At 31.7% G+C, this 27,119-nt stretch overlaps 1 long non-coding RNA gene across 6 annotated transcripts in view; it reads left to right on the top strand.

Annotated features, from left to right (window-relative positions):
* Positions 1-27,119, top strand: part of LOC146541609 (uncharacterized) — a 240,467-nt gene that overhangs the window by 189,142 nt on the left and 24,206 nt on the right. For 4 of the 6 annotated variants that reach the window (XR_014878226.1, XR_014878224.1, XR_014878223.1 and 1 more), the window contains one exon: positions 15,985-16,071. The exons of 1 other annotated variant lie outside the window; for it this stretch is intronic. This is a non-coding gene — a long non-coding RNA (uncharacterized LOC146541609). The remainder of the gene's footprint in view (positions 1-15,984; positions 16,072-27,119) is intronic. One more of the 6 variants, XR_014878225.1, reaches the window with a different exon arrangement.

Below are 27,119 nucleotides of genomic sequence, written 5' to 3'. Positions count from 1 at the left end.
TTTATTTTTAATTTTAATTTAATTCTTCTTTGAATGCCTCTTTAATCCTGAAGGTAAGCCTTAGCTGCCACCTCCTCAAATTCTGCTGTGTTCAATGCTAAACGGAATAGTCATTTCACGGATTTACTACAGGTTCATAATCTAATTTTTTTTTTCTTTTTGTTTAGTTAGCACGAATCTGCAAATAATTTAATTCAAAATTATTTATTTACCTATTACCTACTATTATAATTATATCTCTAGTACAATAATGAATTGATTATTATTTTCTTATAAAACCAAATATTTCGTAAACAGTAATTTTACTTTTATGGAAAAAACGACCTCCATCTCGAATGTCATTTGCACGGCGTGCCGTTTAAAAAGCAATTATTTCAATATCAGGCCCGCGCCGGCACCCACCAGCAAAAAGTGCTCCGAGCACGCGCGCCGTGACTGGCTCAAGAAAGTTTGGAGACGCCGCACTAGAAGGACACTTCACTCCACTATTGGACGGACTTTTGAAAAGTTTATATTGTTAGAACTTGCTGTGTATTCTTTTAATTATATGCAACTCTAATATGTGTTTATTTTAATTATATAGGTTAAGGTATTCCTTATATTATATTATAAATAAGTTTTACAAAAATGCTATATAAGTTTCTTTAGACAATTAAGCATATAATAAAAAGATTAAAAAACTTATAATAACTAATATTTTCATACCAAACATGAAATAACAGTATAAAATTTTATTATTATCATACACCAATATAAAAACGTTACAAGCTTCTTCCCGCTGCTTGATTAAAAATAAAAAAATGACGTTTCTACTCTTTTTGTTCTTTTCTGTCTGTAGCTTCATAGTAAAAAGTGAGACTATTCGGCTAGAATTTTCACTACTTTGTTATTTTAAACAAAAAACCAAGGAGCGCTTCTCGCGCTTTCGTTGTTCACATTAAGATATTAATATTAAATTGTTATTAATATAATTAAAACTAGATTCTGCAGGTACCATTTAAATAAACGATTTTTTTTGCCTAGCCCGCTATGTGCGGGATACAGCGTGAAGTTGATTTATTTAATTTTCCATAAACTATATTCCGTGTCACATTTTCATGAGAAAGCATGTCTAATCTGACAAAAGGTGGTATAAATATTAACAAGTAAACCTTTAACACCGTTATAGAGTGTAAATAAGTATTCGTATTTTTAGATCAACTCTCAAACAAAGGCTTGGTTCCTCGACCACTGGTTTTCCACTCTGCTGCCTATATTGAATAATAAAGATAAAGCTTCCGCAAATCAATTAGGTTTTTATTAGAAAACAACTAAGCCGCAAGGTTTGTTAATACAATTTTCATTTTTGTCGATCTTAAGCTTTTTATGGTGTTTTTTATGTCAATATTTTACATCATCAAATTATCCATATATTGGTTTATAATTGAAATGGAAAAAGAAAAAATAGCATAAGTTCCTTTTACAATTCAATTAAAATTATATATAAAAATATAATAGAAAAATCTTCAAATAAAAGAAGAATAAAATTTACATGCCTCACCCAGAAATCTTAGAAAATTTTGATGTATATTATCTATATATCCAATATAAATCCGTTTAACACGAAAATAGTTGCAACAAGACCTAACTATAGAAATAAGTGTGAAGTCGATAATTCAGCCCTCTTTTTGTAAGTGACAAACATTTGTAAGTGTCACTCGAATGACAATGCAGGCGTGGAGTGCGCCGAAGCCTCTACTACGGAACTGTCTAGTATTCGAGTATTAGTAAACACTATTAGAAACAAAAACATTATTACTAAAGCATAATTGACCTGCATTTTGCAAACTGACTGACTGACAACACGGCACAGGCCGTTTGTTAGACCACAAATATCCTTGGCATCAATTGCTACCGGAATTACGTGTTATCTAGATTTAAATTTACTTTGATTACGTTCACGTAACGTATTTATTAATATTTCTTGTAATAATAGGTAAAAGTTTGTGTATTTATAATTAAATGTATTATTTCTGCAATAATTTAATATATATTTTTTTAAATGGATATCTTTATAATTATGTAGAATTACAACAAGAATATTAGATACTACAAAAATAAAATTCGACGTATTAAAGGAAAAAATAATACTACGTTTATAAAAACATTATTATTATTATATAATAATAAATAATATGCCTACAATATGATTATTATGGTTTTAAATATGTTTAGTGTTTCATCTTAGAAGTAGCAACTAGTGGTAGGGCCGAGGAGGCTGAACTAACGGGAGATCGCAAGTATGTCGCCCGCCAATCATTACAGACAGCTAAGTTGTAAATTAAGGCTAGCTGGCATACTCGTTAAGAAAATCTTGAGACAGACTTGTAGGCGAATGTCTATTATATAAATAAATATGTAATATTTGGATATTTTTTTAATTAAATTATACAGCAGTGGGCTTGTTTTATTTAAATTATTGGGTAATCGGCGGCGTAAGACAGCGTCTGATTGTAAAAAAGTCTGTGGAAAGTGAAGAATGGAGTGCCCTAACAGTAGGTTCCCTCTGCCCACCCTGTTATGCAGAATATCATGTGAATATAAGAAATAGATGCATAAAAATTTTGTGTTTTGCGAAAAAAAACAATATCCATATATTATATCGAGGGTCTTTCTTTTAGTTATCATTTTTTTTTCAGTAAGTTTATATATTTCAAAAAGGTTGTATCAAAATATATAAACTTACTGAGCTGAGATCTATACGAAACCTCAATAATCTATAGCAGGCGTCAGGCAACTGAAAATGTATTTTACGCTTGACATTTTTCTATGTCCACCTCCACGTGGTAAATGTTCGCGGGCTGTCATCACGCGCGTCCAACTTGTAAATTATGTTCTTTAGAAAGTACATTGACATGGCTTATGCGTTCCACATTTTAAGCCTCAAATATAATTTATGGTTGTGTATTTTCAAGAGGCATGTGACAAATTTTATGCGATTAGCGAAACATAACGGCGCAAGCTTTCCTTAACCCTTAAATAGGCAATGGCCACGTTCAATAGCAATTTGATCATTTGATTGTAAAATTATTATAACCAGTTTAAAAAAATCTGCTTACTTTTTATCAAAAAACTGCTATGTTTGGTAGCATATAATTTAACATTGATAAAAGAGGTGCTATATGTTTTTTTGGATTACGATATACGAAAAAAAGATATAGCAGTGTTACAACAGGTAGCTGAAAATGTTTTTGGTGACGTGACGTAATTTACAGAGGCTAAACGCTGGGGCAGACGTGTCTTAGAGTGGAGGCCCCGTACAAAACGTCCCCCCGGACGTAGGACGACCCCCGGCTAGATGGACCGACGACCTAAAGAGGTTGGCGGGAAGCGGATAAGTCCGATCTGAGGATCGAGTGTGGTGGCGAGAATTGGGGAAGGCTTATGTCCAGCGGTGGACAAAAAAAGAATGTCGATGATGATGATGATGACGTAATTTAGGTATAGTTTGGCTCGCAAAGGTGGTAATTCTTTGATTATAGCATTATATTCTTTAATTATTTAATGCTATTTGGCCCTTGTTGGTAACAGTTTTGAAAAATAGATACATTCTGATTGAATTCAAAATTCAATTCTACATTCAAATTGAAAATCTCAAAATCCCTAAATGAAATTTAAAAACTAGAGTTACAATAGGCGAAGGCAAGTAAACACCTCAATAAAATCTGTGCTCACACACGCTGTCACCCACGGGAGAGAAACCGACAGAGCGTCAGAGACGTCGAACGCATCAAATATGATAAATGTTAAAGCTTTGATTCTGAACATCGAGTCGATCGTAGATTAGACCTTTTCTAGAAATGAACGTATAATTTTAGAATGCAGTTTAGAAATGTAATTTTGAAAGCGTTAAATAATTATATGTATCTTCTCTTCTAATTATATCTTCTTCTCTTATTAAAGAACGTCTTAAACAATTACTTATAGCTTAAATCATTAAAATAATTATTAGTTACAAAAATGTAGCTATGAGCGATATTATAAAAATAAATCATTAGGGACTGAATGTCGTACTTTACAATGTGGTCTTGGAGACACCACGAAAATCCCGGTACCTACCTATTAATCAAGTAAAACTTTTAATAAAAATAAGTTTTACCAATTACTGCAACTACGATTAAAGTTACAAACAAACTAGGACGAACAATTTTATAAATACACATTAATATTTTATCATCACATTTCGTATACTAAATTAGCTTCTAATGCCTATTCTAGTACAAGTTGATCAGGGTCGTGCCAATCAAACGCGCCCAATGCAGGTCTGACACGAGGTTAGCTTGCCGATTCCTTAATTGCCTGACGTTTTGGTGTCACATTCCTAAGCAAGCTACTTAAACGAGCGAAGTAGTACGTTATTGCCAAACTTTCGATGGCAAATTTTACAATCTGGTGGCATGACACGTAATATATGTATATACGGAGTATTTCTTATGTGTGTAATATGAAGAATACCGATAATAGTATGGTAGTGACTTGCCTCGTTAGCACGGACACATGATGCGGTTCTTTAAAAGTTGTGAAATGTATGATTTCATAAACACGAATATACCTTAACATTTTTTAACTTCGCGCTGTATCCCGCGCATAATTGGTTAGGCAGAGGGAACCTGGGAACCTAGTGTTGAAATACTTCGTTTCCAACTCTCCGTCGAGGCATTGCGTGTTGAATGGCGGATGAACTCAACGCCGCGCTTTGCCTGATCACCAGAGTGAGGAAATGAAACTATTAAATATTTTATTCCTTCTAGGGAGAATTGAACCGGTTTTTTTGTTATATAATGCAATCGAGGTGCAGTTGCACATATATGACTGAATGAGGTAGTAGTGGGTTATAATTTTTAGTCAGTTAAAAATTCAGTTCTTCTGCACTTACGTAACTTCAACTCTGTCAGCGGAATTTTGTGAGGCATACGGAGAGATTTAACATTAGATTTCAAAAATATAAAATTTTATGTATCCCAACCACGTTAAAACCATTAAACAATTTGAAATAAGATAACAAGACATCTACAGTTGTTCAAATAAATAATACAAATAATAGATAAATTATAATGAGCGCTATGAAAAAAAATATTAAGTAATAATTTAAGGCTCTTTGAGATCACATTACGTAAATCTAAATGTTTATTTTAAGCTGCGACAGGTAGCGTTAAAGAGGGTTCTCTAATAAATAACGTCAAAATCTATAAAACGTGCTTCAAAACAAAATTATTTTGAAAAGGGTATCTCATTCACACATTAGTGACGCTACTCGCCGCTCGACGGTAATTATTAAAAAGTTACGTCCTGATTCTGGCCACCTTCTCCACTTTATTTATTTTTATTTTCATGTCATTTAAATTTGGGTCGTGAGTCTTAAGTAGTATTTATGCGATACCCAGCAGCGCGAAGGCGGTCCACCAAGGAACTTTACAAGTAAATGGAACGTAAATTTGGTATTAATTTAGTTAAGGGTGACTGGAAGTTTGAAATAAAAAAAATAACTTGCTTACTAATTATTGTCTTTAAATTATTGAATAAAAAAAAAAGTTTGATATTAAATCATTCAATTTTATTTAAATTGAAACACTAACCGGGTTAATCGAGAGCATAGGTATGCATATACGATATGAGGCCCGTCGCAGGCGCAGTGGCATGACAGTTCGACTGTAAAACCGACTGGGTGTGGGTTCGATCCCCACTCGAGGAGATGAAATATTTATTTAAATTTATATTTCTATTTCTTCACTCTAGTGTCAAAGCAAAGCGCGGCGTTGAGTTCAGCCAGTCAACACGCAATCCCTCCAGAATTCGGCAGAAAGTAGGAAACGGAGTATCTTAACACTAGGTTCCCTTTGTCTACCCTGCTGTGTGCGGGATAAAGCGTGCGGCTGATTTATTTTATTTATTAGGTACCTATGCATTTATAAGCGCGATGCGCGAGTAAATATTATACATTTTTGGAAAACATCGGGTGTCCAAAAATGTATAATACGAAATATACGCGATTAATCCTGTCAAAGTGTTTCATTTAATACGAGTACGTGTAAAAATCGCGAAAATCAAAGATTCTTATCATACATTTTGATTTATCGTCGAATTTCGTTTTTTATACAAGCAAAACCCATTTATCTATCTTTAACTATGTATACATATAAATGTAGATTTAAGAATTATTTGCCAGTCATATCTAATAATAAATTAAACTAAGCTTAGCATAAATCACGAACAGCCACTAACTTAAACCTGTAGTGTGTTATCTGCATTATTTTGTGCCTTTATACCATTAAATATAATAAGACCAATCTCATTGCGATATAAATCCTTCTTGGACACTCGGAGCGGATCGCCAAAGCTAATTCTGTTGTGATTAATGCTTCTTGCACATTTCCACTCTAGGTTGAACATGCAAATTTTCATTGCAACCTAATATCGTCGTTACCAACGATTCGAGCTTAATACAGAATAATAAGATGCAAAATACACCAATTAAATAATTTCAAACGCAAAATAACGTGGTCATTCATAATACGTGAGATTTAAAAGTAACTGGCTACCGCTGGTTCGCGTTTCTCACGCAACCCCTAACAATTAAATAATCCTACATGTTATATGATTAAAACACTGATTGGTGACGATTGTACGTGATGGTTTTTCCTGAGGCACTTTGATATAAATTAAATGTTATAATTATAAACGACTAAATATAAAAATATAAAAAATTATTAATAATACATAGATATATACAATACTAGCGGCCCGCCCGCGGCTTCGCCTGCGTGAACTACGTTATAATTAATTTCTGTTTCCATGAGTACCTACGTGCTATAAGCGACGTCCATGCAAAATTTGAGGCTCCTAACGTTTGTAGTAACGAAGTTTCATACAAACTTTCAACCCCAAAAACAAACCCTTAGAATTTGAATATTGCAAATTCCCGTCTTAGCGAGCACCTATGTCCTATAAATAACTCCTATGCAAAATTTTAGATTCCTAGCACGTGTAATTTCTGAGATTTCGTGATGAGTGAGTGACCTTTCGATTTTATATATATAGATTATTTGTTGGGAGTATTTAAAATTATACGCACACATCAAGGCAGGCAGAAGGAACCAAGCGTCATGACACTCCGTTGTCCACTATTTAAAATTATTTTCAAAAATGTATGTATTTAAAATTATTTTTAAAAATTAAACAATTATTGAATTTAAATAATATATAATTTAATACTTATAGCTACAATATAAACATGATTAAGAATTATTTAATTCCCCTAAGATCGAGAATCAATCTCAAACTACAAACAATTCAATAACAGGTTTGATAACATAAGAACAATACTTGTAATAATTACAGTGTTGCCTTAATATTAATGGGTTTTGAATATTAATTACAGCATCTACACCGCGTTAGCTATACGCAATCGTTTACAGGTACCGATGTCGATTGTAGAATCGATTATTATGTAATCAATCACTCAATCTCGATTCGTATCGCGGCATTACTAATCGATTAGAAAACGTATCGTACAAGTCATATATTTGTACAAATTACTTAAAATCAAAAGGGAAAATTGTCGGCCTAATGTCCGTTTTGCATGACGAGCTGTGCCTTTGCCTAATTTATTTTATTTCCCTTTTTTTACTTATTACGTTGGGTGGTGTGAGTTTAACTGGTATCCGTCAGCACGCGTCAGGATGTGGACGGTAATCGCCGGAGTAATTATTGGAATCAAATGACTTATTTTTTTGTCTGGTGACCCAGTTCACACGGTTGTTTTTGTTGGAAGTTTGTATGTTATATATATTTTAGTATGTTTTACTCGGGTACGTATATATTTTTATGATTTTTTTAGATAGGTGATAAATGTTAAAATATGTGATCTCATGTTGGAATGGTGGCCTAATAATACTAGGATCATTTTTTTTCCAAATATAATAACTTGGGCAAAGTCAGAAGTAACACTTGTGACATATAGCTTAAAAAATTGCTTCCGAAGCATTATACATAACTATATACGGCATAGTCTAATTGTTAAAAATCGAGATAATGAGTTATTTTCATTTCTTCGCTCTCCGTTCCGCTCCGCTGAACATACAATGTTTTGGAAAATTGTGCTGAAAATGAAGACGGGAATATCTTAACTTTAGGTCTCGTTTATATACCCTGCTTTGGAGGAAAAACCGTAAAACTGTTTTTTTTTTAACTCTTTTCAGTTTAATAAGCAGGTAACATGGTAACACTGGTAACTTCTATAAAATTAAGAGGCTACTATATACATAATATGTATATACATATATGTATATACATACATAGAGAACTATATACATAATCCGTTAATTGCTTTAATTAAACACACGAATTTCGTTCAAACTTAACGGTATATTATTTATGTTTAAATTGTTACGCCAATTTTGACATGAATCAATAATAATATTGACTAAGCTTCAATTTCTAAATATTATTCTGCGGAAAATAAGAGTTATTTACAACAACTAAAGGTTATTTTCGCATATTTCTAATATCGATGATTATATTGCAAGCAATTTCTTGGACAATGACGTTGGAAACGACTACCTGGCAGTGTCTTCCTAGAAAGCGGTAATAGTGAGCGCGGTAATCCTCTTCTACGAAATGGCGATCGCAAAAGATAAATTAATAATTTTTAACTAGTTTTAGGGGTGTTTAAATATGTAATTGTCAAATTACAATTTAAAAAGACACGCTTTTAGATGGCTGCCATTTTAAAATCCGTCAAAGTTTAGCTCCCCTAGAAAAATTCTACTACTATTATTTTAATATTACTTAGTAGAAATGGCCCAATAATTGTTATAGAATAATTAATGATATATATAAAATATATAGATATATTTCGCAGTCATTGCTTTAAGCAAGGTACAACCCTGATATTCGTATATTCGGTTATTCTGCAATCCTAATTATTGTCGGGCGTCACAAAGTCTGACGAAAGCTGAACCCCGGAAGGATTATCTTTTTTGTGGATTACCTACGAAATGTTACCTGAGACCAGATCACTTCATGAAATGTTTGCTGTTTGTCACTCTATATGGTTTCTTGTTTTCATGCACTTCTGTTATGTATTTCTGTTGATAATTAATTATTAGGTAGTTACGGAGTTTCTGTTAGAAATTATTATTATTTGTTATTATATTATTATTATTATTTTGTTTTAATATTAATTATTAATACACTTATTTCTATGATACCAGTTTGATGCCTATTTGAAGATAGTTGAAAATCAATAGTGTATATGTAAAAAATCTGGAAATACTTGCATAAAAAAAATAAACTCTTGCAACTTTGGTGGTTTTGTTCCCTTAAAAATAGTAAAATAATCTTGAAAAATGTAAGAGTAAGCAACAATCATAAAATACGTACCTATGTATAAACAACGTTACTTAACTCTATTTTTTTTAATTTTAAATACAATGCATGTTGAACCCAGATATTTTAAAGCTTAATTCTGAAGTGCCATTAAATTTCGATATAGATTGTTATAAAATCTTCGATATAGATTGTTAAAAAATCTTCATACTAATACATCCCGAATCTCATAAAAATAACTGGAATATATAAGGGTATGACAAGATAGCAACCAATTACCGCACTCGGTGTTTATACGAGCTCACTCATCTTAGCGCTCAATTCACACCATCATCTCACAAGTGTCGGAGGATAGTCCTGTTGTTTTTTGGTTTGTACCTTAATTCAAGAGCAGAAACAACAAAAACAAGAGGTATCATATTTTTGGAAAAGTATAATATTAGCGGCGTTGAGTTCCACAACTCGGCACGCATTGCCTCCAGCATTTGGCTGAAAGTGGGGAGTGAAGCATCTTAACTAGGGTCCCTCTGCCGCGTGCGAGATACAGCGTGAAGCTGATTTTATTTATTAACTAGCAACCCTCTTGCGGCTTCGCCCGCTTATTCATTCCGCCTGGATTATTCATATAATGTATGTTTGCAAAGCAGTTAAGATAATGTGAAAAGATGTGCGTTACATTTTGTCAATTTAAGTTATACTTATCATAATTAGATATTTTACTGATAATTTTGATTGCAAATCATTGTATTTGCTCGTGTTTCAATTAAAACAACAAATATGGTTACTATAATATAGTGTTTTTCACAAATTTCTCTTAATTCTATTATTTTGTTCAAATGCCTCCAATAGGAATATAATATACCTAATTTAATAGTTTATCGCTGAATCTTGTTACTTATACAAGAATAACACCAAGCTTGTCGTTTTGTTGGCTATCGGACGATGTCGAACGTCGGCGTGCATCAAAGCCGTCGCCCCGAGAGCGCTGCGCCCGCGCCGGTGACTCGGCGTTTTGCGTCGAGAGTGCGCTGGAAAATTTTTCCTTGTGCCATCGGGTTTAATCTTATGTTTTTATTTCAATCAAGAATTACAAAATAGAAATCATAACAACCTTTTTTTTTAATCGGGCAAACGAGACACATATCAATTAGATGACTAAACCCTGGATGAAAATACTTTCGATTTCCAATCCACACATTACATTCATTCAATTTAATATTTTGTACTTACTTTATAAATGCTATTAATTTTATTATGAACATAATTCTCAACTCTTTACTCATACAATTACATTTCTGATAAAAAAAAGTTATACCAATACATTTTTTTACAATTTAATTGAATATCCTTGCGACTGCATTACCACCAATTAAATTGCATTCACCGTGAACTCAGAGCCGACCCACTTACCTGGTCTCAATTACATCCGTCCGGATATCCTAAGATAATAATTGAGGACTTCCTACCGTTACGCCCAAACTGAATCTTATAAAAAGGTATAATCTAGATGAAAAGTTTTAAACGGGTTACTGGAGTGTTGGTTTCCGCTCCTGTCTGCCATAAATAAAGGAATTCTTTTTCATGATTCTGAAATCTTATTAGCATTGAATCTTTATATATTTTATTAACAAGAAAGAAATAAACTTTTTTTATTTATATGCTTTGATACAAATTTATAATTAAGTTGGAGCTGAAAATAGACACACACACACTACACAACTCCTATGTGTTTTGCAAAAATTTGATAATTTCAATTGAAGAAATAGTATCAATATTTAAAAATCATAAATTATTTAATTTAATTTAATAAACATTTAAAATATATTTTACATTATATACAATATCCGCCATTTTGTACCAAAGTATGCACGTGCAAACGGTGTAGGCTTTCTAGTAACCTAACCCCGCCTCACGGTCTCACGCAAAAAACCGAAACTGAACACCGACGGGGGGTGTGCGAGCCGCTAGATGGAGGGGATAAGGCACAGTATGTAGAATGTGTTATGCTATGTATGTATTTGTCTTTGTTAAATAAACCATATTTATATTTAAAACATCTGCTGACATAATTCCAATTAAAATTTAGGTTATGCATGCAGATGTACAAAATCTAAGCTATTATAAAAAAAATATAGCTGAACCGTAAAAAATATTGCAAAATTATTTAAATATAAGAATGTTGTTACTATGGAGAATAGCCTAATTAATATAATATGATAATCGTCACCAAATAATGAAATACAAAATATTCAAATCTATTACTATAACAATGTAATGCAAATAAAACCTATCCAGTCTAACGTGAACCCCGCGTGCGTACGAATCCCAACAAAAGTTAACCAAAGAAGGGTAAATGAACTAAAACGCTAAAGGTCTCGATAAAGAGGTTGAATTATAAAAAGCTATCGAATAGAATAGTACACTTGTAAACTCGCTTTGTTAAGCGGCGCCTGCCATTATGTACTGACAATACAACTTGTAAGAAATGTTTTTTAGAAATCCTTCATTCATAAAACTTTTAGATGCGTTTTGTGGCAAAAGCCTTGATAATAATATAGGTAACCTGTTGTCATTTATTCTCAATGAATTTATTTAAATGGATGATGATGACAATGCGTGCATGTTTCTTTGATATTTTTGTCGGATGTTTGTTTGGGTTTTGTTATTTTGCTTAGCTGCTTTCGAGTTAATACTATCGAGATTTGTATACGAAAATTTATATTTTTGAGATTTTTTAGTTTATTTTAACAATAGGCATAATATTAATAAAGTCTTATTTAGTGTATCATTAAAATTTATTTTAATTAAATTAAACCGATTATGCTTAAAAATATTATTCATCAAGCGTTGGATTATATTTTAATTATTATTAATATTTTAATCAGCATCTGAATTCAATTAAATAAATAAGTAAAAATGACATTGGTGATAATAAATTATAAACATGGAACACATCATAACTGGATATTTAATTTAATCTATTTTATGATCAAAAACATTAAAATATTAATGATCGCTTCTGATACCCATAAATATCTTGATAATTAAAAATATACGAATGAAATCTATACGAATAAAATATATGAAATAAATATTTCCAGCCAAAAATAACGTATAATAATAGCCGAGGCGTTCACATATCCACGCTACACCCAAACCACACTTAATGTGTGTATGTTTAAAATAAAAGTCATCATCAGTCAAAAATTGGGACAAGCGTATCTGAACAATTCCATTTATTTACATTTATATTATCTCCAAATAAAAATAATATATCTTTTAAATTTATCATTTTAACATTGATATAACTACCTACATATTTAGTATTTTGTAAATAAAACGTTTAGAAACGCCAAAATATAAGTAGTTTTAGTAAAACCCAAACTCAAATATAAAATAATGAAATATCCGAGACGTTCTCATACGAGTACATACCCGAGCCATGTACCAAGAGGAGCCCTAGCCGTACATAATGTGCACACGCATGCGCGGTAAGGAAGCTGCGCGTGAGATCCGCGCCGCAGCTGCTGCGGCCAGGTGTGCGGCCCCTCGCCCCGGCCCGGTACTCTTGCGCACGGCATTTATATATTTGGGAAGTATTTATTTTGGTTAGTTATATTTTTATATGTTAGGTATATGATAGAATGATGTTATGAAGTATCGAAATAATTAAATTGTGTTTTAAAGTATATGTTTCTGTTAAATTAACAAAAGGCGAATCATGTTTAAATAGATTTTATTATTTCTATTCAATAAACATTAATTTTGTTAATATATTTTTTAACGTTTTTAGTATTTTTTATAATTAAAAAATAAATCTTATATTTAAACAAAATAAAGCTTTCACATAAATTATTATTCATATAAAATCTTTATATATTATTAACATAAATCAGTTAAATAAAAAAAAATAGTCAAAATATATCAAAAACATTCACGACTGTACCTCACTACCCTAACTAAATCTGTGAATGCTTGCGCAAACCCGCTTCCATGACATAAACAGTCCATCAAGTATCGTATTTATTCGAGTCGAAGTACGAAATACGTAATATCATACTTTATGGCTAAACCCTCATGGGGCCCCGGTCCCCGAGTAATTATCCTTCATGTTTTTATATCTGATTTTTAGTGAATTATTATTTACGGTTTTGGTCTCGACCATATTGATATTAAACAATTTAATTTAGAGGGATTTTGATCTTGTTCACTTATTTAGTTTTTGTTAGTTAGATCTGTCGATTATTTGACTGTTTAACTAATTGATTTAGGCACTCAAATAAATTAAATATACAATTTGAAATATGTGTATGTAATATGTGAAAAACGAATTATAAGAAGAAAGAAAATTAATATATTTTTTAAATATAAAATGTTAAATAATTGATGCTTATGAAATCATTTATATACGTAAGTTTATTTATGGTATTTAATGTGCGTGATTTTTATAAGTAGAGTAGCGTGAAAGTATTTTTAGAATGAGTATTTAATATCTAAGTAACAGTTTGTGGCCATTATTTGTAATCTTAAAAAAGACCATAGATGAAATTTCGTCAATTAAGAAAGAAATAATAATGATCTGAATTATTAAATTGAAAAAAAAAACCCTTAGATACAGTTACCTTACATATCAGTTTTAAAATCACACACACAAAATTCCTCACCAAACTTACTAGCACAGAGAACTAAAAATCAAAATTCTTTCAAAAACCATCCATCCATGAAACAAACCGTTACAAACTGAAGCACACACACAAACGTTAGTGGGTACCCATTAATTGAATTGCCGTCTCTGCACTCTGAAGGTATACCTACAGAGGAATAACACAATTTTAGAACATTTTACATCGCCTGTCCTCGATGTGGATGATGCGTCTAAATCGACCCAGTCCCATCTAAAGGTGACAATGCTCAGTAATCACTTTCTGCGTGATTCCGTGCAGCCGAGCAAACAATGATGAAAGAAATTACTTTTTATAACACTACTTTGATTTCTTTTTTATTTTTGGAATAAAGAGTGATTTTGGACCTTAATTGAATTTAGCTTTGCCTCGATTGAATATATCAATGGATTGATTATTTGGGTATTTTTCTTGTTGTTGACATTTAAATCGATATTTATTTGGTACTTATATCTATGTTATGTATAATATATTATATTAAATACTTTTTTAAAATCATATATGTATACCAACGCACTATATAATAATATATTTTGCAAATAACAGCTTAGATAAGGTTAATATTTGAAATTAAGCCGTAAATTTTCTATAAATTCAAGTATATATATATATATATTTTAAAGTGAATATTTGGAAGCACAAAAATACTCGTAGTTGCGAAAGGAAAGTATGGTGTGGTAAGTTAGGAATTTCCTAATTCGATGAGCGATTAAGAACGTGCGAGTCGGCCACACACGCTCATATTGCTTTTGGATATTAAAAGCTTTTCTATCTTTACGACTTTCAGATCGTATGACAACAACTTTTATGTCCATGTCCATGAAATTATTTATTAAATTTTCATTTTACCGTTACCTCTTAAATGGCTAGTGTTAAATTAAATAATAATATTCCTTGTATGCTATTTAAGTAAAGAGGAAATAGAAAAACGATCTTTTTCCATTAAATTTCTCATATTTTTAGTATTATTTTTTTCTAAATATTTAGATACATAAATTTTTATTTACATAAAAAAACTGTTCTCATCCTGCGATATATCGCAACATGTAAATGTCTGTAGAGAGTATAGCACAGTGCGACGCGGGCGCACGGCGATTTGTCGCATTTCACGGCACGCCGGCGGGTCACGGCGCGGGGTCACGTAGTCATGTCACGCGGACTTTCGACCGGACACGCTAGCTAATATCGATCTGGGCTTGAGATACGTGAGAGAGGAAGATAAAGTGGAATGGACGACATTTTAAGTGTGAATGAAAACGATGTTTGTGAGTTCAAATCTTACTCGCCGTATATTATGTGCTGTGGAATGGGATCCATCGACCAGCATATACTATTTAGGCTTAGTATAAACATTAGAGTGGCATATATATAAATGCCCTCTTTGCTCTTCTCACATTTTGCTCGAAAGCAAAACTGATAGGTATATAATGCATAGACGATAGTAGAGTTTCTTCTCTACGTTTCTTCGTCTTTGTTTCATTTTATAAAAAAGTGTCAAAATGACAAGAGAGCCCTTCGTTGTGGCACAACATCTACAATCGTATACGTGACGATTATTCCAACGCAGGGGTATAAGTTATTATCATTTCCTCGCTCTTGTAACAAGTTGGGTTCCACCACTCAACACGAAGTGTCTCAAAATTAGGTGGTGTGTGGGGAACGAAGGTTTTTACACTAAGGCCCTTTGGCCTACCCTGTTATATACTAAATACAGCGTGAAGCTAGAATAAACAAAGATGTTAATATCAAACAATCTAATATTAATAGGCAGCAGGCACGTACTATCCATTATTACGCTATCTCCAACTCTTTTGAACCATTACCACTGTTTCGAAATAAACTGCTCTATTTATTTTCCACAACTAAAAGCGCGTATCTACCAATAACTATATGACATGCTAGCATCCGACCAACCTAGTGATTCCGTTTTCCACAGCTGAGTGAGAACGCGCCTGACTTCCTTCCGGAGCCGCGCCCGCGCAGCTTCCGCAGCCACCAGACCGGCGCGATCAATGGATGTTATGTGAGTAGATAGATATATGGTTAAAAAATATTTTATATGTAATTTTATATTATTTTTCAATATTCTGATATCTTTTTTTCATGTTTTACATATTTAAGTTATACAATATATCTACTTACATAAAATAACAACAAGCATTTTTATGTAGATACCGATGTTATCTTCAAATAAAAAAATATATATTATATCAGTTTCACGCTGTATCCCGCACACAGCAGGGGAGGCAGAGGGAACCTAGTGTTAAACACTCCGTTCCTCACTTTCCACCGAGTTCTGGAGGCATTGCGTGTTGAGTGGCGGAACTAAACGCCGCTCTTTGCCTCGACACCAGAGCATTTTCTTTGTCTTTTTTAATTTCTGAATAAAATTCTATAACGATTTAGCATATACATATATGTGTATATATACTGCTTTAATACCTATATATATTATAAATGGAATCTGAACCCACTACCATCGTCTTAGCCAGATATTTTTCGAATACACATACCATTGCAGCTACTTGAATTAATCATTAAATTGAACATTTTACATTACATAAAATGATTCATAAAACAGAGAAATAAGATAAGGAAAATAATCAAAGAAAATAAAAGATAAACTAATACAAAACATAATAGAATTTACTACCACAAAATTACATAAAACAATTTAATAACTTATAACGAAATGCAAATGGTTATTTGGAACAGATGCAATTGCATCGGCTCATTACTACCTAGCTACCTACCTGCCTACTTTTGCAATGTTTGCATCGCCAAATCATTATTGCATCGCCATCTAAGATCTCAATATTAGCTGAAAGATATTCAGTAAGTCCATAATGGACAGAGTGACGTTGATAAACGATGTAATTGGAATTAGTCGTATTAAACAGCCGTTATAGAAAGTGCGATTACATTTTATTCATGGAGGTCGCTACACGTGTCGAGTACAAAACATATGAGGTACCTGCATGGTACGAGTACGTAGGCAGATTATAATTGCTACGTTCCTAGAACGTTGGAAATTAACGTGTGTATAGAAAATGCTATTAAATATCTATACAATAATAGTAAAATCTAATAGGGTTTTTTTGTTGAATTTTCGAAAATGAAGTTTATCAACCTCTGTCGGTGATAAATTATAATTTTAACACAGTTTTGCGCCGTATTTAGTAGGTATATGTCCATGGGTAATTTTGAAAAGCATTATTATTTTAAGTATTATCGTTTCACTGGTCTAGTTAGTCAAATTGCGGCGTTTGACTCCGCCACTTAACGCGCTCTGTTTATATATTCCCTCTGGATACCCTGCTATGTGCGGGATACAGCACTAAGCTAAAAAACACTATAAATACGAATACTTTCGCTACAATTTCTAGATTTTACATTTTTTTTCTATAAAAAAGTAAACATAAGTGTAAACCTAAATATAGTGTCACCTAATGCTCAAGCAAAGAAGGTCAGTGGCCAGTAAGAGGATAGATCAGCTGGTAGCTCACATAGCACGCGCAGCCGCATCCTGCGAGATGAGACGCGCCTTCCTGCACTATGCGGTTGCACGCGCCGCTGAGCGCGACCGGGTGTGTGCGGTCAGGTTGACCATGCGACAAGTGATTCTGTTGTTTATAATATTTAAATTAATGGCTATTTTAATCGTATTGATATAATTAGTAATTATATTATTATTCCTTTGGAAAGGGTTGTCAAAACCTATCTATTATATACTCGTATGTACCTACAAAGGTAAATAATGACTTAAATTATCACCCAGTTTTCAATTTTAACTTAATTTTTACAAAATAACGTAGCAATGCCTCCAGAATTCGTCGGAAAATGGGAAACGGAAATGTTTTCATGGAAACGGAGTTTCCTAATAATAGGTCACCAGTTTCCCTCTGCCTAACGTGATAAGTCCCTGATATAGCGTGAAGATAAAAAAGTAGAAAAGACTTAATAAAACTCACAAGTGTTGCCTATCTGTCAGTTTTGCACCACTATGACACATTTTTAGTAGATCATTTTTATATTTTCAAATTCCCTCCTTATTACTTTATTTTATTATGAAAAAAATATATTTTAAATATATGTAGTTTGTTAGTTTGTAAAACACAGTAGTACTACTAACCCGAAGCTCCCCAACCAGGGCAGATCGGTATAGCATTACGAGCAGCGGCCGGACATCGCGCGCCCACCGTGCAATCTCGCTCTCGTTTGTTAATTATGTCCACCACAATTACACCAGCATCATTATAATATTGACAATAAAATGTCATTTATTTTAACTTAGAAATCATATTGTCGTAATTTTTTTTCATATGAGTAAGTAAACTAATGAAATGAATGCATTATTTATTGCCTTTTGGTTAATTAAACTTAGAACTTATAGTTTCACGCGTAAATAATTAACTGAGATATTATTCTACAGCACACACAGTAGGGTAGGCATTGCGTGTTGGTGGATCTTAACGCCGCACTGTGCCTGACACCAGAGGGAAGAAATGAAAATGTAAATTTGAATGTGCCTCAACACCAGAGGGAAGAAATGAAAATGTAAATTTGAATAAATATTTCCTTTTCTCGAGTAGGATCGAACCCACAACCAGTCGCGTTTACAGTCATACACTTGCGCCCATGCACCACGACTGGCCTTATTTATATTATATTTTTATTTCCCGACGGGCTTTTAGAAGAAAACATTTTTTGAAGTAGCATTTAAAAAATAAATGGTTTTACGCATACTTTTACAAAGTCATTGTAATTAATTTAAATTATTTTAAATTAATACCTACCATTAAAATATATTTAGGTACTGCTATACTTTTAGTCAGTGTGTAATTACTCTCACAACAAATATAGGGTAAAACCGGGATAGATGCCGTAGTGGGATAGATGCCCCATTTTCAAAATACCTAACTTCCCGAACTCACGACAAAAAAATAATTGTACAAGCAGGAGCCACAGTCTTCCCACACCAAAGTTATTCACGGACATTCGTGCAATGAGGACGCGTTTAGCACATTTGAGTAAATATCTCCGCGGCGAAAGTCGTGAACGCGTCAAAGATTTAAAGGTTAATATTTTGAGTTGTATAACTTTATAATTTGTAATCAATTACGCTATATTTTTTATTACGTCGATGTACTGGTTCATTAAGACTGTGTCTAGGTGCTTATAGATTCTATTTTGTTTATAATTTACTAAAAAAATTCCTTGGCATCTATCCCTATCACAAAGGATAGTTGCCCTGATTTTTCGAGGTATAGGTGCCCTTAGGGGCATCTATCCCTTTATACTCAGTATATGGAGTTAGGTATATATTTTTAAAATATTTTTTAAAGTATTTATTAAATTAGCATTTTTTAAACACAAGAAAGATATAGCTAAGAGAAAGCAAAAACAATTGAAAACTTAGTTAGACTGTTTCATTAGAATGTTTAGAATGTTTCGAAAACTATAAAAATACGAAGTCGCAATCCGACTGGAGTCAATGTGTAATGTGTCAGAACTGGCTACATGAAACCTGTACACTTCTCAGAAATTATTGCGCAAGATGTGGAAAAATAAAAACCCTATCTGACTAAATTTTAATTAAATTGGAATAACGAATAATTATTATTTGAGATAATTAGAGAATTAGAATACATGATTAGAATAGATAACTAAAAATTATATTTTGTTCTTTTTAATATAAAAATGTATAATTGTGCAATGTGGATGTTAGTATTTATGATATTATAATATTTTAATTTATAATATTAGTGTTTTACAACAAAAACTATTAAGAATTGTAATTTTGTTATAAAATTTAACTTAAAAAATATGATAATGGATGTTGAAACTTAAGAATTTATATTTTAGTTACACAAATGTTTTAAAATTTTAATAATGGTTACCTATTTTTGTGATATTACAATTTAATAGCAATCATAAGATTTTAAAAAACACTATATACTTTTCATTATTATGATTATGTTTGTTGGAAACAAAATTGCTGTTTTAAAATTAGAATTATTTAACAATTGGTTTGGTTTTTTCATTTAATCGGTATAAAGTGCACCTACCTTACTCTGTAGGCATCTATCCTCCCCAGCATTTTCATAGTGGGGCAACTATCCATATAGGTAGGCATCTATCCTCAAAATTAGTGTTTCACGAAAAGCTATTTTTTGCAAAATCTATATTTGATTTGTTAAAAAAATATATAAGTAATTCATCACAAAGGATTGAGCTAGCTAAATAAATAAAAATTATTCCTATAAAAAATATATTTTATCTAATTAGGTGGATATTTTAAAAAGTAGGGCATCTATCCCGGTTTTACCCTATATAAAAAAAATGTTATAGTGATTTTGTGATGAAAGTGTAATTTAATGATAATTTTTCTATTGTACCATAGTAAGTATGTTGTTAACGGATATCGTTGATGTCTTCGATATGCAACTTTATAAAATATGCACTCTACCTTCACACTCTAAAGCAGAAGTCAAAATACTTGTGAATCACAAGAAGATCATTCAATATTTGAAGTAAATAAATCTAACAATATGCATCATAGAGAGAGAGAGAGAGAGAGAGAGATAGAATTGACCTATTATCATTTGATAATAGTGAATTGACATAATACACCTATATTCTATAGAAATTGAATAGACACCAAATCGTTTAATCCAAAATCTTATGTAAATTTGTAGCACGCGTCTTAACACCTCTTTATTATGACCATCGACGTTACGTCATTTATGCAATAGACAGCCTGTTATAGGGAAGAGATACAAATAAAAAAATTTACACATAAATGCGGCAAATTCCATAGATATGCTAAACTTTATTTAACCTGACGATATTCAAATATATCATTTTATAATCACGGCCATTGAACTTTTGACGACGGATACAGTCGATATAAAAAGACTTACGAACGTAGGTTATACTTTTTATTCGTTTCTATTTGGCGCTAATTTGTACAGTAGGTATAAAAACGTTCGACTTCAAATAAAGATTTACTTTCTCTTTTAAAAACGTGATTACTTTATTTAAAATTACTTAACACTTTACAGTGTAATTAAACACTGTTACAACACTGCTAGGAAAGTTTTTTAACAATTAATTTTAATAAGAAAGCATTTGTTATTTTGTGGACTGGATTTTTTTAAAATATCTATATTATACGATATTATTATTACAATTTATTATTCAAATTAGAATATTTATATGTATTTACCTACGTTCATGAATAACCATAAGAGTATTTTTTAACGATAGTGAGTATCCACTATTAGAATCTAGACTTAACCATATCCATATTATAAATATACTTAAAACGAACACACTCACCAAAACTGCCATTAGAACATAAGTTCATCACATACAAATCGAAAAATAAAATAATTATTAAACACTCATTTACCAATTATCCACGGATCTTGACAATGAGGAGAGCTGAGTCAAAAACAATCAGGGGTCATTGACCGTTCGAGTGGCGTTTATGCGCGCGTCTGTACCTCTTTCGTGTGCCATTGTAACCCATTGTTATCTATTGGTGTAAATTGTTCAAAGCAAACAGTATTTGTGCTTCTTTGTATTGTAATATCATCTCAGATCACAATAAGTGCGAGTGTAGACATCAGGTGAGACAAATCCATAACAGAATTTTTTTCAGCACGCTGTATCCCGCAGATAGCAGGGTAGGCTGAGGGAACATAGTGTTAAGACATTTATTCCCCATTTACCGCCGAATTCTGGAGGTATTGCGTGTTGAACTCAACGGCGCGTGTTTACTCAACACCAGAGCGAAAAAATGAAAATATTAAATATTCCATTTTCTCGAGCGGGAATCGAACCTACGACCTATCGCAATTACAGTCACACTTTATGCCGTTCGTGTGTTGTGTGTATGTTCGTTTTAAAATAATTATTACAAATATATCCAATAATATGTAGTCATTAGTATTAATATTTATTGGGTGCTTACGAAGTAAAACGTTCACTGCTTTGTCTAAAACAACGTAAGTCAATAGTGTATGCTTCTCTTTATATAACTATGAATGGTTTTTATACAGTCATTGTTAACTAATTAAGATGTTTGTTGTGTTTTATTGGAACTATGGGTCACCAGGTGAGTGGGTGTGTCAGCTGGTCTTTTACTGCTAAATCGATTCTTTTGTTAAGAAAATATGTTAGGACGTTATTTCTCTTATTTGTTATATATAGATTATTATAATAGATTACAAATAAGACGACAATGTTAGTAATTTAGCAGAAAAACATTAGATAATCGCTTCGCAATTTAGGTGTCATTATCATTGATTAGTAAGTTAATATATGTATTTTAACATATATTTATAAAAAAATGTGTAATTACATAATCTAAATATCATAAAGGTATAAACATAACAGAAACGACGAACACGTGCACAAACTCCCATTAAATCCGCGCAATAAATAAATACCAACGCACAAATTATTTCTTTTGAATATATTTTATACGCATTTTAAAATATCTTTCACGTGGGATTTATGATGGCGAAACCCGTTCGAGGGGTGTTCTCTTGGGGAGCGAAGGGGCTCTGCGCAACCATTTTCTTACGTTTTTTTCTCCTTAACAACCCCAGCTGCTATAATATGACATGTTATAAATAAAATTGCGATTTTGACCCGTCACGCACACGACGCCTTGTCATCTCTTAATAAACTAGTATTCTTAATACGTTGCAATTGAGGTTATTTTCCCGTAAATAAGTATTTGGAAATTGAATTTTTATCGTGGTTTTGCACCACAGATTCGACACAGGACGTCCTTTCTGTTTCGCAACAATTATTGCTGTACCGAACCGGAACAGTTTGAATATACATGTTATGATATTAGATCTTAAAATATAGATTTGTTTAAGTATATATTTTTCAATTAAATATATTTTTTTAAATAATAAAAATATTTTATTTTAATATTTATTTAATTCGATTTGTTATTTCATTGGGGTTGCTAGAATAATTAAACCATTTCTCTACATATCATTTACCAAATTTGCCAACTCGTTTGAAATTTTAAAAAATATTTATATATATTATTAAAATTAGTGCACTTTGACAAAAATCTCAGACGACTTCCCGACAAGTCTACAAATACCGTGGGAACCACCTCGTACTATGTCTTTCTCACTTCTGCAACCCCTAATACGTGCACCCTGCTTAACTAAATCTTTCTCTACTTACAGCGTGAGACAATTAACTTGTAAATTGTAGTTACGATTATTTTTATATTATTTTATATGTATAAATCTGAATTAAGTTTAGCTATTAAATATTGGTTTAAAAAATATGATCGGCTTAGAGTGGAAACCTGTTTAATCTGTTTTTTTGTTTTTTTCTTAATAAACATTTTTATATCATTCAAAGTTGAAAAAAAAAAAACTTTATTTTATTTCATATACCTAGTAGAGAATATAAATTATTTTTCCAAATTGTAGAAATTCTGATAAAACATATATTTATGTATCGGCATAGTTTCTTAAAGACCCTTTTTCTCCTCCTGATAATTCGCTTAACAGGCTATTAGCAAGCTTACACTAAGCCGACGATATTGTAAAAAATCTACAATTTAGAAAAGCGAATGACCTAAAGTAGGATCTAAAAAAGGAAGTCCTGGGCATACTTTTTTTAGCTGTTACCCCACAAACACTATCGTAACGTTATTATAACGAAAGTAATAATTTCGGATCGCACAACCGATCGGGTGTAAAATTACATCTACGAAAATAAATTAAATAGCAATCACGTAACACCATCTCTAAGTTACGTTCAAATATCGTTACGAGGAGTAAGGCTTGTTACGCACTAACTTTAATGCCTTTTTTTACTTTAAATGTTATTTTACTATGTCGATATATTAAATATGTAAACTCGTTATGTATTAGTATTTTAATCTTTGTATACGTATGTAAAGTCAATCGGTAAATAACATATAATATGTCTTAATCATGTAAGATACTTATCTAAATAAATTATTTTTTAAATCATTGTTTTTAATTTCTTATTCTTTATTCATAAAAACAATAACGTTAATATTTTTAAAACAAATATAGATATCGAAACAGTTTTTTTTAGGTAACACTTTTGCATGTGCTTCGACCCTTAAAATCAGACATAACGAATGAACCGAAAAATAAACTTCCCGAAGCACAATTACGCGAACATAAAGTTTCTTTAAAGGAAAAAGTAACGGGCGACCGTTCTTACAGGCTCTATTTTTACATTTAATATTTGCATTTCAATTACATATAGGAAAAACAAACTACTATGACAAATGTCACAGAGTCACTATTTAATAGATATCGATTAGAATCACTTTTAATATTAGTATTAATTAAGAAAGCAGTCTCAATGTAAAATATAGGTAACTTAGAATTTTGTACTGAATAAAATTGTTTTACATATCAAATTTAAAGATTTGCAAGATAGGACTGTCGTAACGTTATCGGTGGCGCTAACCGGAAGTGTCTATATACCGAAAGTGGTGGTCCGAATGATGGTGAAGGATGTTTTTTATTATGTTAAGAAAAATATAAAAGTATGTATTACTTTTCACTAAATAAATAGGTATATGGAGGAACAGGAGAAGCTTATAAGAAGGAAATAAATATAACTTTATGCTATTTTTCTCACATATACTAACTCAATAACATCATAACATAAACAATGTTTACATGTTTTTTTTTTATATTTTATGATTCCTTATACTAAACAAATATGAATAAAAGCTAAAATACAATATTATAATTTGTAACATAAGTATGCTCTATGTAAACGACCAACGGTTATGAACCAACCCTCACAGAGACGTCCGTTTTAGAATTATTGTAATTTAATAACCCTCTCATACTCGTTACAAAACTTGTTCCTTACGTCGAAAGCCATTCAGTTGCAAAATCATACAATTGATCACTTGTCTGTCTGTCTTTGTCAAAGTAAGCAGGAATAGACAAAAATAGAAGCATATATAATACATATCTAAATTAAACAAGAAAAAGTTACTTTTGATATAAGCAAAATTTTATTTTAAGAAAAATAAATCTAAATGACGTTAAATACGTATCATCTAATCAAATAGAAATAATGAGAGAATTAAAAGGCAGTGTCAAATTTAACCGACCGCATAATGGCGGAAGTTAATAATAAAATATAGTAAAGTTCTAAATTGTTATTAAATTTTAATATTAACACATAAAATTTACAAAAAGCCCAACTGAACACAGTACAGGTGTTACCTAACCCCAAACTGCAATAGCTTAAAGACCCCTGTTTATAGCAAGTTATATGCAAGTACCAAATGCTATAACAAAAGTGTTTCCTATCATAAATTCGTACTTATATAGATGGATATCACCACGTGGTCATTATTCGAAAGATTTAGAGATATTGCGTTAAAGGCATGTTTAACTTGCTTATCGCTTGTTCAGGTTGTAGATGTGGCGATAGCGCCCGACCCTCATAGCTTGACTTGTTTCTCATTTAATTTGACGCCTGTTTAATTTGGGGTGAGAAAATTAGTTTTGTTCCTGTAGCGTTTATGGAACTTCTACATGTTAAATGATTTAAAAAGCAATATGTTTTTGGTCAACATATGTAAGTTATATCAAAATTTAATTTTCAAATTGCGTTAGCTCTACTAAGTATTAATTTTTAAATGACTAACTTACCGATATAACTATTTACACTGAATTTTAAGACTTTACTTTACTAAAGCTGTGACAAAAGTCGGGTTTTCCAAAATATATTTACAATACAAAAACACTTCCAAGCGATTAACTCGTTTAAAAAAGTATAATTTCAAATGTATTAAAAAAATCTAGCAAATCTAAAATCTTACTAGTCATTGTTTTATCAGCACTCTTTGAAACCATATAGCTAGTAGATGAACACCATATAGCAGTTACTGTCAACCCAAAACCTAGTTCAAGCCATAAAAACTTGTCATTAGAATCGCCTGAATTGTAAATGCAGTTCAATTCTCACGTTAATACTTTAATAGTAGTAACTAACGGTCACTGGTCTAAATCGATAGATAATGACCACCCGACCTCGTATTCAAATGTACACTTAGACCCGTTCGCCCCTTTTGCGAATATTTGTAAGTTCCTTAAATTGATACTTCGCACGTACTCTATACAAAGAGGACAAGTCATCATTCATATTAGTTCTGCTATTTTTAATTTGGACAATTGTGATAGTCTATGGTTCTATGATACCCTTTTGATAGCAAAAACAGGTTTTACTAAACCTGCAAGTGGTTTAACATATATAGTTAACGTTTTTGTCTGTTCATTGTTGACACTAAGATTATTTTTTCGTTTGTTGCATCATTACTGAAATTCAAATATATGTGTAGTAAATATAAACAATATATATTCTAAATGACTAGCGGACGCACGCAGCTTCGCTTTCGCAGTTCAATGAAATATTTTTAAGAGTATCAATTTCAAATTTTATGAAAATCGGTGACGATTTAAAGATTTTTTCATATAAACTTTCAATCCCTTATTTGCGCCCCTAGGGGATGAATTACAATAAACCAAGAAACATGTGTTCAATTAAATATTTTTAAGAGTCTAAATTTAAAATTAAAAAAATCGGTGGGGGTTAAAAACTTTTCCATACTAACTCTCAATCCCTTATTTGCACCCCTAGGAGATGAATTAAAATGAACCACGAAATATGTATTCAATGAAATATTTTTAAGAGTCTAAGTTTCAAATTTTATAAAAATCGGTGGCGATTAAGGATTTTTCCATAGAAACTTTATTATTGGCATCCTTACGGGGTAAATTCCAAAAAACCGTGAAACACGTGTTCAATTAAATCATTTTAAGAGTCTGAATTTACAATTTTATAAAAATCGGTGCATATTTAATTTTTTTTCCATACAAACTTTCAACCCCTATTTCGCCCCTTTAGGGTTACAATTTTTCAAAATCCCTTCTTAGTGGATGTCCAGATTACAAAAGAAAATATCTGTACAAATTTCATGTTTCTACCATCTACGGTTACGGCTGTGGATGCGTCTTACCT

This window comes from Heliconius melpomene, chromosome 1, assembly GCF_056956725.1.
Source record: "Heliconius melpomene rosina isolate 202511_hmr_F chromosome 1, ASM5695672v1, whole genome shotgun sequence".
Taxonomy (NCBI): Eukaryota; Metazoa; Arthropoda; class Insecta; order Lepidoptera; family Nymphalidae; genus Heliconius; species Heliconius melpomene.
This window is presented reverse-complemented; position numbering and strand designations above follow the sequence as displayed.